Below are 19,655 nucleotides of genomic sequence, written 5' to 3' on the forward strand. Positions count from 1 at the left end.
TAATTTAGTAGATGGCTAATTAGTAAATTTCAAATATAGCAATTCTGTTTTGGTGTGGAGGTCGTCAGATTTCTGACTTCTGATTCCGGTATTGATTCTATCACTTCATATGGAGATGTAGGCTTTTTGGGATGGAGAATGTGTAAGTGTGCTTGCTATACAAAACAAACTTGTTTCCATTTAGCTTATTTTCCTAGTCACAGTATGCATAGCTATCTATTAAAACAAGTATCAATTCTTAAAATAAATAATACATAGGTAATGTTTTGATACCATAAGATCTTAAGTGATAATTGAGATCTTTTAAGATGCAAATTTCTTTACCTGGTTTTATTAGGCAAATGATGTATGTGGCTTGGTCAGAAAATGTTACTGCTGGATTTAGCAGAGTTTACATTGCTTTTCTAGGGAAGGATTTTTAAAATTTTTATTTAAGAAACAGCATAATTTGCTTCAAGAAAATGTATTTATACGTAGAGAGTTAGGAATGATTTACTTACTTGAAGCACCTTTCTTCCAAACTTTCTTCTAAATATGGAGGACACTTGATATATTTATATATTGATGAGATTGTTTCCAGATCTACCTGAAAGGGGAGGTCAAATCATAAATTTTGTTTAAGCTCCAATATACTTAATGCTTGCTTTTCTCTGGCTTTTAATAAGTTAAGGCTCATGTCTCATTGTGAATATGTGATATTAATGTTTTATAAAAAGTTTAGCAATGCTTCAGAAGTGGGATGTGGTTCTGTGATTAAGAAACCATAACTTATTTCTTTGCTATAGTTCTTAAAATAACTGATTGAACTGAATCTTTCTCCATTTGAATACCGAGGATTGTTTTTTCCTTTACTTTTTAAATTTGTGTCACATTCCTTGTTTTTTAGGATGAGACTCTGCAGTAATTCTCAGTCCCAGGAACTAGATTTTAGGGAATAATCTTTGGAGTTTGTTTTTAATTCTCAGAGTTCCTGATAAATGTGGGCAAAATTGAGATAACTTGAGGGAAGCTGCTATGCATGTTAAAGAATGATTGGTGACTTGTTTGAAATAATCCTTTGACGGGATAATTTTGGTTAAGTAAGATTTGACTTAAAATATACGTAGTTTTATTGCTGTAGGAAGTAACCTTTGTGGTACAGGTGTTGAGAATTACATTTTGGTTGATTTTTAATGATGTAGTTAGTTCTTACTTAGTCTTAGGGGTCTATATCTTATCTTTTTCTTTGAATTACCTTTTTTTTTTTTTTTTTTAAAACCTTTAATATCACAGTTGTTCCTAGTGTAAGAACTTGGAAAGAGGTTGTTTTGTGTGAAACGAATTGGGAATCTATTGTTGCCTGGTGACAGACAGTTCATTTCTTGACCTTCAGATTCTAGTGCAAGATTCTGGTGATTTGAAAGTCATGGTAGTTAAACTATGGAAACATTCAAGTAAAACTGGCCCTCATTTTCATAAATCATCCTAAACCTGTTATTTGGATTTTCTGGTAACTTTAAATTTTTTAAGATAAAGCTGTAAAAGCAGCAAGAGTGGTTATGTTCAAATTATACTTTCTGAAAATGTTAATAATAACTATAGTTATTAGGTTTTTCTGTACCAGTTCTTTATTTATAGCATCTTGCATTCATTTGAGCTTTTTATTGTTTTGGTTTTTAAACATAGATCCAATCTAGTCTGTAGGAATAGATAAGACTTAGCATGACTTGAATTTTTAGAGGGCACTATTTTTCTGCGGTATAACATACTGTTTCCCCGAAAATAAGACCTAGCTGGACAATCAGCTCTAATGTGTCTTTTGGAGCAAAAATTAATATAAGCCTTGGTCTTATTTTACTATAAGACCCAGTGTTATAGAATACAATATAATATATAATATAATGTAATATAAATACTGGCTCTTATATATATATTAATTTTTGCTCCAAAAGACGCATTAGAGCTGATTGTCTGGCTAGGTCTTATTTTAGGGGAAACACGGTAGTAATTAAGAACTAAACTGCCTAGTTCAGCTAATGAATGTGTCACCTTGGGCAACTTCTATACTAGTTTCTTAATCTGTAAATAGAATGTTATAAGTACCTATTTTATAGAGTTGTGATAGTTAAATGAATATATATATACAGAGGGTGCCAAAAAAATGTATACACATTTTAAGAAAGGAAAAAACTATTAAAATTGTGATACTCCATATATACTGATAGCAAAAGATGATTGAATACAAGTCACATTTGACTTCTGCAGTTACAAGAGGTGCTCAAAGTGGTTATCATCAGCATAATTTTAATACAGTTTTTCCTTTCTTAAAATGTGTATACTTTTTTTGGCATCCTCTGTGTGTATATGTACACACACACACACACACACACACACACACACACGGGGTTGGACAATTAAGTTTGCAAACTAGAAAAAGTGCTACACACCTCATTGCTGAATAGCACTACAGTCACCCTCGAAGTACTCCCCTTGGGAAGCTATGCACTGACACCAGTGCCTAGTCCACCCTTCAAAGCAATTTTGGAACTCTTTTCTGGAATGGCCATCAGGGCTGTCGGCGTATTACCCTTGATGTCCTGAATGTCATCAAACTGTCTTCCTTTCAATATTTCCTTTATCTTCGGGTAAAGAAAGAAGCCGTTGGGGGGCCAGATCAGGTGAGAAGGGTGGGTGTTCCTATACAGTTATTTGTTTACTGGCTACAAACTCCCTCACAGACAGTGCCCTGTGAGCTGGTGCATTGTCGTGATGCAAGAGCCATGAATTGTTGGCGAAAAGTTCAGGTCATCTAACTTTTTCACGCAGACTTTTCAGCACTTCCAAATAGTAAACTTGGTTAACTGACCATTTGAAACAAATTCATAATGAATAATTCCTCTGATATCAAAAAATGTTGGCAACATCAGTGCAACAAGAACTTAATTGTCAGACCTTGTGCACATGCATAAGTTAGGATATTAACTGTGATGATACAATGTTTCTTTTAGGCTGTCTTTTTGAGGTATCTATAAAGATTTTTTTTTATTTGTTTACATTTATTCTTGAAAAATCATGCAGCAAAACTCTGACTGTTGGTACCATTCTTAGATCAGGAAGTTTGGAGTTGAACATGGTATGGCCTCAGCGGTACTTTAAAATTCTTTAGCTTTACCTGTTTTCTGCCTAACTTTCTAATTTCGTGACCTGTCACTTTCCCAAATGCCAGCCTTTCTGAACTTGCTAAAATCTTTTCCTCTTGGGATCATTCTTATAATACTCTTCAAATTGATTTGAAGTTATTTACCTTTGTCTACTCCACTAGTCTTTGAGCTCTTTGAAGATATAAGTAGGTGCTCAATATACTTTAATAAATATTAAAATTTTTCTGTTACCAGGTTAAAAATAGTTGTAGGTCTCAGAGTTGTTTCATTCATATTCCTTGCCTTTCTTTGATCAACAGCAGATTCTCTGATCTTGTATTTGGAGAGTTCAGTATGGTATAATACAGTACAATAAAGTGGAAAAGCACTCCAAGGTAGACACTTGGGTTCTGGGTTACCCAATTATGTAACCCTGAGTAAGAAACTTAATCTGTAATGCTGGTGTATTATTAGTATGTTTTGTGGACTTAACAGGATTGTTGAGGGTCAACTGAAATACTATGTGAAGGTACTTTGAAGAATGTAAAATGTTATATACAATATAACAATATAACAAAAATCCATTTTCAAGGCCACAAATTGAAAATTTAAAACATCTTAAAGTTGGGTTTTAGGAGTTATTGCTTTGTCAACTTAGGAATTTTATCACATCTTAAGACAAAATGGAAATCTCCAAAAGCTCTTAAGAGTGTTTTTATTTGGAAGAAGACTGTGCCTTTTACAGGTGGCAAACTTAATTTTATATGTCGCTTTTTAAATGTTGCTTTGAAAAGATTGGTTGATACATTCTACATGAGAGGTAAAAGTAACTTGCTTAGTTTTTTGGTTGAATTTATTGATCGTATAATATCTTCACCTTAATTTATATTAATTTAGATTTTTTTCAGATGGAGTTTCATAGAATTTACTTTTTGATATTGTGACTTGAATCTTGGCATTGCAAGATTGACATTAAATGTGCTATGTTAAATGAATGTGCTTAATGATTTTTAGAAAAGAATCCTCAGATAAGCTCTTTGTCATCACAAGCAAATATAGTTTTCCCAGGAATTTAGAAATTCTTAATAAATTTAAGAATATGAGTAATTTAAGACTGAGTGTTTGAAAATCTAGTTGTTATAATCATCACACACAGGTTAGTTAAGAAAAATCACACTAATTATTTGTTTAGATGTCTTTTGTGCAGCCAGGGTTCAGTTTCTCAGAGACAGATGATCTTTTTTTTTTTGGTCAATATGTATATGGTAGATGGTCTTGTGTTAATCAAACCAAACTTATGTATATATAAACCAGATAGAGATGAAACTAATTAGTGAATCAAATCATTATTGATGTGCATTTTCTCAGATAGGGGTAAACAGATTGCTTGGAATAATGACAAGATCATCTTCATGGCTAAATAGTTTTGAGCTAAATAACCTGATATATCTGTCCATCCCTGTGTGGATACTCTCCTTACTCAGACGGTAGGGAATTGTGGATTAAAGTAAATTTGGGAAATGCAATAGATCATCTCTTGAACATGCTGAAGAGTTCCTGGACATTATCATTATCGTGTTTGTATGCTCTCGATACACGCCCCCACAGATACTCAGCGATAGGCAGTGGGGAGTAACGAAGAACTTTAAGCAAAGAGGTTAATTGGTTAGACTGACATAGTAGTAATTGTAGAGAATGGATTTAAGAAAGAGTACAAGGGATGCCTAGAGTTTAGTTAAGGTATGAGATTTCTCGGGCCTGAATGAGGGCAGTAATAGAGGAGTGGCATCTTTAAATATTTAGGAGATAAGATATGCAGGATTGAGTGATTCATTTGATTTGGAGGACAAATGAAATATGGATAAGTGTGGGGGTAGCTATGGTGCTGTCAACTGAGGGAGGGAATAAGAAAGAATAAGGTTTTGATTTTTTGAGATGCTGAGTTTGAGGTATGTACTTGTGAAACCTTCAGGAAGAAGTTCAAGAGTCAGTTGGATATATTACTGAAACTCGAAGAGTAGGTCTAAGGTAGAGGTAGAAGTTGATGATTCCCAATTGTCTATATTAGTCAAAGCTAAAATAATGGAAGTAAATGAAATCATCTAGGGAGAGGATATATCAGGGGTGCCAAAAAAATGTATACAAGTGGACACTTTGGTCAGCGTTGCTCAAGCAGTAGCTCCCCGTAATCAGAAGTGTCTGGACGCTGATGGTAACCACTTTGAGCACCTCTTGTAATTGCAGAAGTCAAACGTGACTTGTATTCATCTTTTGTTATCGGTATATATTATTGTAATTTTAATACAGTTTTGCTTTCTTAAAATGTGTATACATTTTTTTGGCACCCTCTCTATATATACATACATAAGAGAAAGAGAAGAAAAGAGGGAGAAGAGGGAGGGAGAGAGAGACAAGAGAGACAGAGAGAGAGACAGAGACTGACAGACTGGGAGAGATAGGGGAGAATAATGGTCTTAGAGTATAATAGGAATAACTAATGGGTGGACAAAGGAAAAAAGCGCAGGGGTTAAACTAAATAGAATGCTAGAAGAATGGTGACATCAAGGAAATAAAATTTCAGGACAGGAATATAGCAGAGAAATCCATTTTGCATAATAGTAATTGTTGAGGATGGATTTTAGAGGAAGTAGAAAAGAAATGTAGAGATTAATTACGCTGTTGAAATTGTATATTGCATTTGGCCATTAAGTCATTAACAACAAAATTCAGAATTACCTGAGGAGGGAGGTTGAACAAGGGAAAAGCACATAAGCAGACATAAGTCACTGGTAATATCCTAAATTTCTGCACTGTTCACTAGCCTCATTTGGCTATTTAAGTTTCAATTAAGTTAAATGAAATACAGTTTAATAATAAAAACTCAGTCCTTCTGTTTCACTAGCCACATTTCAAGTGTTCAAAAGCGATGTGTGGCTAACATATTACATGGTACAGATTCAGAACATTACCGTCATTGCAGAAAGTTATTTTGGAATGTGCTGTGTCTAGATCTTGGGTTGAGTTGTGCTTTTCAAAAACATAGCTTTATTGAGATATAATTCACACACCATAAAGAATATACAGTGTGGTACTTTTATAACTTAAGTTACACATTTAAAAAATACATACTCTATTAATATATAACATTAATAAAGTAATAAAGAAGAAATAGCCTTTCCTTTTTTGGAAAAGATGTACAAAGGATGTGATCACAAATTCACATATGCATGCAGAATTATTAACAAAGATTAACATTATGTGTCACATTTACCCCAAATATTTGGTGTTCCACAGTTTCAAAACAGTGGAAAATTTGCAGTAGATTTAAGGGGAGTGGCTGAGGAAGATTAAGAAGTAGAGACAGTAAGAATAGTTAATTTCTTTAGACAAGTTGGAACAAATATAGAGCAAGAAAGTTTGGGTGAGTAGGAGGCGTGATCAAGGATAAGATGGATAGATGAGTATGGAAAGGTCTTTAAAAATTGAAGCATTGAAATACAATATTTTGTCTGCTTTCTCTGCCTCTGGTGTATCTATTGTAAGAGCCTGTTCTAAGCCAGTTCCTGTTTTAGTTTTGTTATTCTTTGTGGATAGCCAAATTCAATCCAAGTAAGTTTTCAAACTTTATGCCATTTGTCAACTAGGTTTCTACTCAAGCATTGGGAGTGATGTGCTCATTTTTAAAGTTTGCTCCTCTCCTACAATCTCTGACAGTCATACTACATTTGCATATCAATATGGTGACATATACTTTGTATGTGGGACATCTCTCTGAAATGACCATCCTTGTGCATCCCTTGAGGGAACAGTCATATGTCTTATAATTCCATTACAAGAAATTATTATACTGTATGTAGGATATGGTCCGAATGGACTTTTTTACAACAAAAAGCCTAAATAAATAATGCATATACTTTCTTTAGGCCTTGTCTTTTTGCAGTGTTCCTTGCTAATTGATTTGGAAAGGTATTAATAATTACTAATACTTACCTAATAAGACCCCTTTTTGTGACAGGCACAATGCTATGCCCGCAGCATATTATTTGTAATTCTCACAACAGTGCAAGGCACTTGTTTTTTCAATTTTATATTAGAGACAACTAACTCAGGTTTAAAAACTGGTTTACGGTTACATGGCTTATCTGGGTCCTTGTTCTTTACACTGCAGAAGGCTCTAATTAAACCAGGAAGAGTTTGAATTCAAGTGGAATTCTAAATCCTTTTGTTCTCTAGCAGTTGTAATATGTCGATGTGCATTTCACTTCAAGAACTAAATCTCTACTGAAATGGCCTTTTAGCCAGTGTACATACGTAGATTCTATAGGAGGGAGATGGCAGGTTTGTTTTACTAACTTCTTCGTGTGTTCACCATTTTTCAGATGCTATTTACATTGGTTATCTTAGAGGATGTTTTGTTTAGACTTAAGTATTTAAGGAGAAGGAATATTATTTCTAGTGGTCAAATTTCCATCTACTAGAGACAGACTGAATGGCTATAGTGTTAGTAGGATTTATGTCAGTGATCCTTAAACTACTTCCGATGTGTAAAGATTGTTCATTTTCAAGTTTTGCAATGTTGGTAAGAATTAATTGGGTTTCTAAATTCCTAATATTGTTAGGTACCAATGCTACTTTTTTACTCACGAGGAAAGCAGAATTAAGGATGTTGGAATACCAATGGATAGATTGACATGTTAATTGTTTTTGTATAATTGCCATAGGATTTATTTGGAGATTGAGGTTATAGTTTATTAGTTTAGTTCTTGATACTGACAGTATGAATTGACTTTTTTCCCTTGGTTTTTTAAAATCTTGTTACCTCTTTTTTTTCTTCACTGTTTATTTTGACATATTGCATATGCTGTTGAGGATTTGGCTCTCTTGTTTGTATGAGCTCCAAATAGAAATTTCATTTAAATTATGTAATTATGTTTTGAAATCCTCTGGAATGTTTAATTTATTCAGTATTTTTATGGAATAAGGTGTTACCTCACCTCCAGTAAGATTTCCAGATAAATTAAGTTTTCTCCTTGAAGTACCAAGACTTTGTATTCAAACAATTTGGTAAAACTCTTAAAATATATCAGTTAATATTACTTGCCTATGTACCCACCAGCACAGACTAATAATAAGCATGTCACCCCCGTAGGCCTGGATTCCTGGATGTTCTTTAGACTAAAATGATTCTTTGAAGTCAGACAATCCCATACTCTGTTATACCAAGGGTAATCCATAGTTGGGCGTGCAAGATTTCAGCTCAAAATACAAAATATTCCTGTGGTGGTTAGGTAGCTTCAGTATATGGGCTGGTCACCAGAAAGACCCAGTAATGATTAGCCAGTTGGAACTTTCAGCCCTACTAGCATCCCTGCCTCCTGGGAGGGGAAAAGGAACTAGAAATTGAGTTAATCACTAATGGCTAATGCTTTAATCAGTTATGCCCATGTAATGAAATATTCATAAAAAATAGTAAACAACCTAGTTCAGAGAGCTTCCGGTTTGATGAGCACATCAAAGTGCTGGGAGGGTGATGCACCTGAGAGGGCATGGAAGCTGTGTGGCGGTCCTCCCATTCCTTACCCTCCCCCCATATCTTGCCCTACCGTGTTTCCCTGAAAATAAGACCTAGCCGGAAAATTAGCTCTAATGCGACTGTTGGAGCAAACATTAATATAAGACCCAGTCTTATTTTACTGTAATATAAGACCCTGTATAATATAGTAAAATATAATATATAATATAATAATATAATGTACTGGGTCTTACATTAATTTTTGCTCCAAAAGACGCATTAGAGCTGATTGTCCGGCTAGGTCTTATTTTCGGGGAAACAATGGTATTCATCTCTTTCATTTGGCTGTTCCTGGATTGCATCCTTTAGAATAAACTGGTAATAGTAATGAACTGTTCCTGAGTTCTGTGAATCATTATACAAATGATCAAACCTGATGGAGGAGGTTATGGGAACCCCTGATTTATATAGCCCGTTGGTCAGAAGTATAGGTGGCAACTATCCTGGGACTTGCAGCCAGCACCTGAAGCCCTGTGCGACTGAGCCCTTGAACTGTGTGGGGTTTGTCTAACTCCGGGTAGTTAGTGTCAGAAATGAGTTGATTTGCTGGACACCTTGTTGGTGTCACAGAATTGAAAACTTTGTTGAAAAACAAGATTTGTGAAAAAAAATTTTTGTGAAGAACATGCATTTGTTATCAGAAGTGTTGAGAGTAAAAACAGTTCAGAGTAGCCATTCTCCTAACTCCTCTGGGCTATGATGTCCCTTTAGGCACACTTCTTGCTGCAGGAGGGCTGCCATCCCTTCTTCCTCTAAAATTTTCCTTTCTGGTACCAGAGAGGAAGATATTAATTTACTGTCTGTCTTTTTACATTCTTTCTGCTGATGCTTTTGGGGAAAGGGGTGATATCAACTGACCTGAGCTTACTTTGTAATTGTAGAAGATTGTAGTAATCCAGGAGAGGTTTTTTCCCTTACCCACATTCAAAATCATTCCTTGTAAATAGAGATAACTTCTGTGATTCTTAGTACCAAAATCAGTATTTAATTATTTTCTACGGTTTTTCTGATGAAAATTTAGCATCCAAATAGAGATGTGCTGTGTGTAAAATATGCACTGGATTCTGAAGACTTAGTATTTAAAAAAAGTTAAAATATTCAAACTTTTAAAAAAATTGCTTACCTGTTGAAAAGATAATGTTTGGATATATCGGATAAATAAGTTATTAATTTCATCTGTTTTTTTACTTTCTTAATGTGACTACTTGAAAATTTAACATTGCACATGTAGTTCATATTATATTTCTGTTGGCCACTGCTGACCTAGACTATTCTGTAAAAATAAAATGCTGTGGAAGAGCTGATGCTGCAGTAAATTAAATTTACTACTTACTTAAAAAAAAAATCTTAGCAACTTCCTTTTTGTGGTTTCTTTCATTACCACCCTTTACAAACCATAATTGTGTTGCTATGGCTGAACACAGAAATTTGAGTTTTTCAAGTTTTTTCTTTTTTGGTGTTTGGTGCTTTTAATACCTGATTATTATGAAAACTGGCATTTAGCCCTTTAAAATTTTATCTTGTCTTTTGTTATTTACCAGAATGTCTGTATCAGGTATGATATTTCTTATGGTCCCATTCTTTGACAACTTTAGCTGTTGCAAAGAGAGTTTTAGAAGCCAGTTTTTATAGCAAATATCTTCAAATATTTTGTAAATATTTTGGGCTATTTTGTATTTCAGATAAATTGCTAATGCATGTTTGGATATACATTGACTATATAAACCTCCTGGTTTATTTATATGCTTTAGTAATTTCTGGCCATTGTAGCTCCATAAACTTGTTAACCAATTTAGTGCCCATATTCATCTTTTAATGTTATCGAGAAATAGGTTAAATTGATTTTTGGTGTTGTTTGCTTATAAAAGAGACTATTTGTAGTTCAACTACTTTTTTCCATTAAATTTTTCCAAAATAGTTAATTCTTTGAGTATTTATTCCTGTACAATAAATAAGGATGAAAAGATTAGTGAAAATGTAGCTAACTGCTTTATTTTAATAAAGTTGTAAAATATTTGAGATGCCAAGACAATGCTTTTCAAACTCTAATGGTAATTTAATGACCACAGAAACCTCCTTTCCTTTTGTAGCAGGGCCCTTTGATAGTCATTGCTTAGAGCTACAAACTCATTTGATTTTGATTCAGTTTTCTGAGTTAATAGGCTTTATTTATTTCCAGGATGGTTTTGTAACCATCCTTAAAACACACACAAAAAGATTTTTAAGAAAAGATTTTTTAGATGTAATATATTACTATAAAAATTAGGAAATTAGAGGGAAAAAAGGAAATAAATATCACCAGCAATCAATCCCTTCATCCAGAGATAAGCATGGTTACTATTTGTAACTGTCTAATTTCTGTGATTTTTGTTGCTTTATAGTTGTGTGTTGGTATCGTTTGGCTGTTGTATTGCATAGCAAAAGCATTTTGCCATTTAAAAATTTGAGGATTTTAGATTAAAAAAACAAATACTGTTTGAATACTGTAATCATAATTGGTGTTTGTTTCTATAGTTGTGATTATGCTGTACCTTGGCATAATTTGCCAGCTTTACCGCACAGAAAAAAACATTTCTTACACTTTTGAAATTTTAGATAGAAAACTAATAAGTTATTTATACGCAGTTATCATAATTATTTTTGATACTTTGTTTACTTGCAGTTGTGACATCAGTTTCAGAGCTAACACTTTTAAAATAATTTTTTTTTCAATTATAGTTGACATGCAATATTATATTAATTTCAGATGTACAACATAGTGATTAGCCATTTATGTAACTTGGGAAGTGATCACCCTGATAAATTTAGTACCCATCTGACACCATACATAGTTATTACAATATTATTGACAATATTGCCTGTTATACTTTACATCCCTGTGACTATTTTGTAACTACCAATTTGTACTTTTTAATCCCTTCCCGCTTTTCACCCATCTCTCCAACCCACCTTCCATCTGGCAACCATCAAAATGTTCTCTGTATCTTGGTTTGTTTCTGTTTTGTTTATTTGTTTGTTTGTGTCTTTTAGATTCGACATATATGTGAAATCTTGCGGTATTTGTCTTTCTTTGTCTGACTTATGTCACTTAACACAACACCCTTTAGGTCCATCCATGTTGTTGCAGATGGCAACATTTCATTCTTTTTTATGGCTGAGTTATATTCCATTGTGTAGATGTACCACTTCTTTATTTATTCATCTGTCGGTGGGCACTTAGGTTGCCTCCATATTGTAAATAATTGTAAATAATGCTGTGGTGAACATATGGACACATATGTCTTGTCAAATTAGTGTTTCGGTTTCTTCGGATAAATACCCAGAAGTGGAATTACTGGGTCCTCCTTTGTTTCTTGTTACAGCCTTTGTTTTAAAGTCTGCTTTGCCTGATATGAGTATTGCTGCACCATTTTGGGTTTTTTTTTTGTTGTTGTTTCCATTTTCATGATCTCTTTTTACATCCCCTTTCAGTATCTTTGTGACTTTTGATCTGAAGAGAATCTCTTGTAGGCAGCATATGTAAGGGTCTTATTTTCGTATCCATTTAGCCATGCTGTTTTTGATTGGATCATTAATCCACTTACGTTTAAAGTAATTGTTGATAGATATGTAGTTATTACCATTTTATTATTCATAGTTTTGACCTTTATTTTCCTTCTTAAAGAAGTCCCTTTAACATTTCTTATAATACTGGTTTGGTGGTGATGAACTCCTTTAGTTTTTTTGTGTCTGGGAAGCTCTTTACCTGTCCTTTGATTCTAAATGATAGCCTTGCTGGGTAGCGTAATCTTGGTTGCAGTTCTTTGCTTTTCGTCACTTTGACTATTTCGTGTCAATCACTTCTGGCCTGCAAAATTTCTGTTGAGAAATAAGCTGATAGTCTTATGGGAGGTCCCTTATAGGTAACTAACTGCTTTTCTCTTGCTGCTTTTAAGATTCTCTCTTTATCTTTAACCTTTGGCATTTTAATTATGGTGTATCTTGGTGTGGGTCTCTTTGGGTTCATCTTATTTGGGACTCTCTGTGCTTCCTGGGCTTGTATGTCTATTTCCTTCACCAGGTTAGGGAAGTTTTCCATCATTATTTCTTCCAATAGGCTTTCAATTCCTTGCTCTCTCTCTCGTTCTGGTACCCCTATGATGTGAATGTTGGTACACTTGACATTGTTTGGGAGACCCCTTGAACTATCCTTATTTTTTAAAAATTTCTTTTTTCGTTTTGCTGTTGTGATTGGGTATTTTCTGCTACCTTATCTTCCAAATTGCTGATTTGATGTTCTTCTTCATCTAATTGATTGTTGGTTCCCCCAATGTCTTCTTCATTTCAGTTACTGTATTCTTTGTTTCTGACTGGTTCTTTTTTATGTTTTTTTTAATCTCCATTTTTGTTTCCTGTCTTTTTTTGAAGTTCTTACCGAGATCATTGAGCATCCTTATAACCAGTGTTTTGAACTCTGCATCTGGTAGATTGCTTGTGTCCACTTTGTTTAGTCCTTTTTCTGGAGCTTTGTATTGTTCTTTCACTTGTGACTTGTTTCTTTGTGTCCTCATTTTGGCTGCCTCTCTGTGTTTGTTTCGATGTCTTGGGTAGAGCTGCTACTTCTCCCAATCTTGGTAGAGTGGTCTTGTGTAGTAGGTGCCCTGTGGGGCTCAGGGGCGCAGTCTCCCTGGTCACTTGAACTGGTTGCTCCAGGCGTATCCCGTGTGTGTTGTGTGTGTCCTGTTGTAGTTGAGCCTTAATTGCTGTCGGCATGTCAGTGGCAGGGATTGACCCACAGACTGATTGTGGGGACTGGCTGTGACTACCGTGGAGGAGCTATTGGGCATGGGCTGACCCTACGGAGCAGGGTTTTCTTTAGCAGGTTTTGGTGCCTGCTGAGTCTCTGTCCTTTGGGTATATTGTTTGTGGAGGTGGCTGGTGGTGCTCTCGTGTGGTCTGAAGCTGGCCATTGGGTGTGTTGGTTTTGGTGCTTCTTGGGAGGGGCTCTGTTGCAGGCCAAGGTCAGCCACTGCCTGTGCTCTGCCTGGGACACTTGGCTGTGAGCTCCAAAGTGATCTGCAGATGGTTGCCACTTGTGCTGGGCTTGGAGGTGCCTAGGGAGGCTAATTTGCCACTAGTGCTGGGCTTGTGGCTGCTTAGCGAGAGGTATGGTGTTTGCCGAAGCCAGCCACTGCTTGTTTGGGGTTTGTGAACCTTTCAGAGATTTTTAGGAAAGTCTGCAGCATGAGCCAAGACAGGCCGTTTGTATGGAAAAGACACTGGAAGAGACCTGGGTGGGTCCACAAGTTCTGTGGGTCACGGTCTCAGGAACAATCCAGGACAGGGTGAATGGTGTTAGCCATGTTGATGGAGACTCAGATATGGTGCCTGCCTGCGGGTGCTGCTGGGTGGTGGGACGGCTCAACAAAGGAACAATGGCTCCTGCCAGCATTTCTGTCTGGTAGAAGGGTGTCCCTCCAGCCCTTGCCCTGAAACTAGAAAATTGAGTTCCTGCCCTTATATCTGTGGCACCTCTTGAGCTGCTGTCTGAGCACTGGAGCTCAGAGCAAGTGAGTCCATCAGTGAGTAAGTTTGTGCACAGGCTCTTTAAGAGGAGGGCCTAGAACTCCAGTAGTTCTTCGTCTCACTCAATCACAGTCTTTGCTGGTTTTTGCAGCTGGAAGTTATGAGGACTCTCTTCCTGGCACTGGAACCCTGTTTTGAGAGCCTGGTGTGGGGGCTGGAAATATCCGCAGCCAAGATATTTCTCCTGATTTTTAACCACCACATGTGGGTGTGGGACAAGGCAATTTTGCATCTCCACCCCTCCCACCATTTTCAATGTGGCTTCTTCTTCTGTACATCCTTAGTTGTAGGACTTCAGTTCAGCTAGATGGTTATTCTGTAGTTCATTTGTAATTTTGATGTCATAGAAGAAGACAAGCACAGTGTTTGTGTACTCTCCTCCATCTTGACCGGGGAAGCTCAGAACCAACATTTTGATCTTAAATTAGGATGTACAGCAGCAATTGAATTCCTACTTGTGTATGTATTATTTCTTGTTTATTCTCAATAAGGAAAATTAGAGTGATTGGCCCACAAATTCCAACATTTATTTACAACTAAGTCCTGGAAATTAATTATTGATGCATTCGATTACTCTGAACAGAAGTTTAAAAGTCATGGTTGATATATTGCAAAGCTGATTGTTTTTTCACTTTCAATCTTTGTTTAGAGATTTGTAGAAAGTTCACTCACTGCCTCTCATGCTTTTGGGCATGGTCAGACTATTTTAAATAAATTTTTTGCTTTTAGAACCTGTTACTGTGGTTGAAAAGTTTGTAAAAACCAAGTTTTAGGGGCTTTAATAACTACATAGAAAGTTCTTTGAGGAAGTTTAGTTTTGTATCTTGACTAAATGAAAGCGGGGTGGGGGGGAAGGCTTAGTGTGCTTTTTCTACTTCCTATCCACTTAGCATAACTTAAATCTGCTTCCTCTATTTAAATTTTTGGTTAAGTCTGCTGTAGAGCATCGCAAAGATGTTTTGAAGACACAGGAAATCTTAATGCATTTTAAGGGAACTACTTCCTAATTGTTATTTTCCGTTAAAGAGGTAATATACACTCAAGAGACAGAAGACAGGGAAAAATAGAAACCAAAATAACCCCACTAAAGTCCTATCACTAAAAGACAGTGCTGATGTATCATTTTGGAATATTTTCCTTTCATTTCTCCCTCTCCTTCAAACTTGGTTTTATTAAACTCCTGTGTGCTACGTACTGTCTGAGTTGTCAACTAGAGAAAAAACCCTGCCCTCATGAAACTTACGTTCTGCTAGGACTCATAGGTGTGTGTGTATGTATAATCTCACATGATGATAATTTTATAATTCATTTTAGCATAAGAATGGTATAAATACTTTAAACAGCTGTGTGGTAGTTCCTTACGGGGAAACGCTGTAATTTATCCCCAATGTTGTCGCATTTTAGGTTGTTTTTTCCTATTATAAATACAGTAGACATGAGTCTTATTCTATATGTTCATAACTATCATATTCCTGTTTTACTAAAATTTGATCTGTGTTGTGTCCTCCCCTAATTTAGTCAGTCATGATTCCCCTGCACAGCGTCCCCCAATCCTTGGATAGTTTCACATAGTCCAGAATGTTATGAGGAAAGGGCTTTCCAGTCTTCCACTTCCACTTCTTGTCACTGACATGCTTATTTATGTAAGCCTGGAAAGTTTTCTTGAATGCCAAGTTACAGAGAATCTTTTGCAGAATTTTCTGAAACGAAAGTTCTTACCATTGTCACTCCATCAACATCCCCCTGCAACCCCCCGCCCCCCAAATCCTAATGGGAGTGCGGGTATTGATCTTGGTCTGGGCAAATCCTTTAATCCCTTCTTTTCTCCAGTTTTTGTCTCTTAAAACTCCTTTTCTTCCATCCCCTCCCTCTGGTACAGTCCAGCTGAACTCCTCTCTTTGGGCCTGGGCTTGCTTTAACAGAAGCTAGCTGAGGGGATTGTCTTCTACTTACTGATTCTAAAATAACACAGAAGACCCCAAGGCTGGGGACCACAAAGGCTTGCAAAAGGGGACAGAAATGTACCTGTGGCCTTGTGAACAAAACCCAGTTAATATCTCAGATTTCACTGTTTAGAACTATTTTCTTAGGGTTAAATTTCAAAAATGGATTTATTGATTTTAAGGGTATGGACACTTAAATACTTTTTATATATTGTTAGAATGTTTTCCTAAAGAGATATGCTTATGTATATTTTCAGTGACTCAAGTAAGAGTTCTTATTTCACTGCCCGTTTACCAATACTATTATCTTAAACATTTCTCACTGCTTTATATTTTGCTTTTTCAGAACTTTCCTCATATTTGGTAACAAATTGTATATCCTCTTTGTCTTTTGATATATTTTGTCTACTTTCAGGTGCTTTTCTGTCCTAATTAATTTTCATAAATTCTTCACATTAAAAATAAAAATCCATTGTTATATTTTCAGCAAATCTATTTCAGTGTTGGGATTTGAATGTTAACAGTACAATATTTTTTTTCTTCATAAGACTTAAATTTTTTTTAGAGCAGTTTTAGGTTTATAAGAAAATTGAGAGGGAGGTATACAAGGACTCTCCATGTTCCCCCGGCCCCTCCCCCATTATCAACATCGTTCATCAGAATGGTACTTTTTATTAAACCAAGGATGAACCTACATTGACACATCATAACCAAAAGTTCCATAGTTTTCTTTAGGGTTCACTCATGGTGTTGTACATGGTATGGGCTTGGAAAAATGTACAGTTACCTATAGCCATCATTATAATACCATACAGAGTATTTTCATTGCCCTAAAAAATCCTCTGTGCTCTACCTATTCATTTCTTTCACCTTTACCCCTGGCAACCACTAATCTTTTTATTGTCTCCATAGTTTTGCCTTTTCCAGAGTGTCATGAAGTTGGAATCATGCAGTACGTGTAGCCTTTTCAGATTGGCTTCTTTTTCTTAGTAATATGCATTTAAGGTTCCTCCGTGTCTTTTCATGGCTTCATAGCTCATTTCTTTTTAGTTGCTAGTATTCCACTGTCTGGACATAACAGTTTATCTATTCACCTACTAAAGGATATCTTGGTTGCTTCCAAGTTTGGGCAATTATGAATAAACCTGCTATAAACATCTGTGTGCAGGTTTTTGTGTGAACGTAAGTTTTTTACTCCTTTGGGTAAATACCAAGGAGCATGATTGCTGGATCATAAAGTATGAGTATGTTTAGTTTTATAAGAAACTGCCAAGCTGTCTTCTAAAGTGGCTGTATCATTTTGCATTCCTATCAGCAACAAATGAGTGTTCCTGTTGCTCCACATCCTCACCTGTGTTTGATGTTCTTGATGGTCCAGATTTTGTCATTCTAATAGGTGTGTAGTGGTGTCTCATTTGTTGTTTTAAGTTGCGTTTCCCAGATGACGTATGTGGAGCATCTTTTCATATGCTTATTTCCCATCTGTATGTCTGATGAGGTGTCTGTTAAGTCTTTGGCTCATTTTTTAATCAGGTTGTTTGTTTTTTTATTGTTAAGTTTTAAGAGTTCTTTGTATATTTTGAATAACAGTCCATTACCAGTTGTATCTTTTGCAAATATTTTCTCTCAGTCTGTGGCTTATCTTCTAATTTTTTTGTATTGTCTTTGATTCTGTTTCTCATTGCTGTTTTGTTTTTAGTGTGGCATTTAGGAACTTCAACTTTTTTGTGTGTTGTCTTTTTTTCTGTTTTCTTCATTACTTTTAAAGTTTATAAGTGAATTTCTAATTTCATACCTAGGAATTTCTTATTTTATATCTAGGAATTCTAATTTCATATCTTGGTATTAAATTGGTTTGTCTTTGTGGGCATATTTATGCGATAGTATTAAGATCCAATTTTAAGTTAATATACACAGAAATAGGTATTTTAAAAATCTTTATACAGTACTAGCTCCTCCTCAGTGTTTAAAATTTTACGTTTGCAATTATATTCATGGTTTTCCCTCATTTCTATGTTTTTTAGTAGTATTTAGAGAGTAAATTAAGAAAGACATTAATGTGATGAGGTATATGGCACATCACGTAATACTATTACTATCACGTGTGACACAGAATAGTTTTTAACTCACTTGTCTTTAAATTTCTGTATTATTATGACAAGTGGTGTTTTCATTAGCAACTCCTTTAGGGTCTAATGTGAAGTTTGATAAAAAGTTTGAAGTGCATGTGTCTTTGTGTTTAAAGGATTTTGGAGGGGGTTGGGATATGGTACTATTTATATACCAGGCACTGTGTTTTATATATATTCTCGTTTAATTCTTGTGACACATGGAGAAAAATTCATATATAAGCCTGTGAATTGACTGGACTAGGGAATAAAAATACTGGATTTTTTAATGTCTCTACCACTATACTGAAGGTTTGCGTAAAAAGGAATAACTAAAACATTTTTTCTTCTTTGGGTGTGAAGGACACTGTATCTAACTCAGCCTCTGTTTCCGTTTCCCTGCAATTGTTTGAAATTCCTATGTACTTCACTGACTTGACTAGTCATCAGAAGTCTCAGAAGTCACAAGAAACAGCTTTACATATCTGCAGTTCCCAATGTTTAGTCATTTTAAAATCTGGAAATTTGTTGGTAATCATTGACAATTGTTTAAGGATGAACAATTAATGTTCTTTATAGACATAATTTGAGGTACCTATTTCGGGTTCTTTGCAAGTTAATGTTATGACTTTATTATGGATATCAGGAGAGAGTATGTAGAAATAAATCTTTGCTTTATTTATGCAGTGGTGGTAATCTGCCCCTACTTGCAATGTCTGTTTTTTTTTGCCTTTGTTTAGAGCTTAGTCTTTATATCCTTCTTTTCTTACCGACTCCACTTGTTGGTGAAGATTTACGGTATTTGTCAAGAGATAGGAATGAAGTATTTTGCATAAACTTCAGAGTTTTACTGTTCTTACTGAGACCTCTTAAAATACAATGTTTTATACTGAGTGAGGTGTACAGATCACAAAAAATATGGGCTTCTTTAATTAGATTTTGTAGTAGTTTGCTTTTAAAATTTGGACAGAATATAGAAACTTAGGGAAATTTCAGTTACATTGTGGCCCCAGCCATGCATTTTCAAAAGCAGTGTGTTGCATTCCTGAATGGTAGTGTATTGCATGCACTGCTGAGCATAATGGGAAAAGAAAAGTGCCATAAAAAGCTAAGTACCAAGTAAGTGGCTGGAAAAAGCGTTTAATGGGAGAGCTGGTGTGGTCATTAATCTGGTAGAATAGTACTTGAGGAAATGGTTGCGTGTGTTCTACTGCAGTTTCTTTTGGTTATTAGAAACCAAAATAGGAAATTAGAGTTAGCACTTCAGTGCTGATAATGTTCTTTTTAAGTGCCTTTCTACAGGTCAATGTAGTGCAAAGAGAATTAGAATGGGAGACCTGGTTCTGAT

General features: G+C 35.4%; 1 protein-coding gene across 24 annotated transcripts in view; it reads left to right on the plus strand.

The window, feature by feature from the left end:
• The window catches only part of WNK1 (WNK lysine deficient protein kinase 1), a 145,927-nt gene that overhangs the window by 4,158 nt on the left and 122,114 nt on the right, over window positions 1-19,655 (plus strand). The window lies entirely within an intron of this gene.

Source organism: Rhinolophus sinicus, chromosome 1 (genome assembly GCF_057876585.1).
Source record: "Rhinolophus sinicus isolate RSI-liver-muscle chromosome 1, RSI-T2T, whole genome shotgun sequence".
NCBI lineage: Eukaryota > Metazoa > Chordata > Mammalia > Chiroptera > Rhinolophidae > Rhinolophus > Rhinolophus sinicus.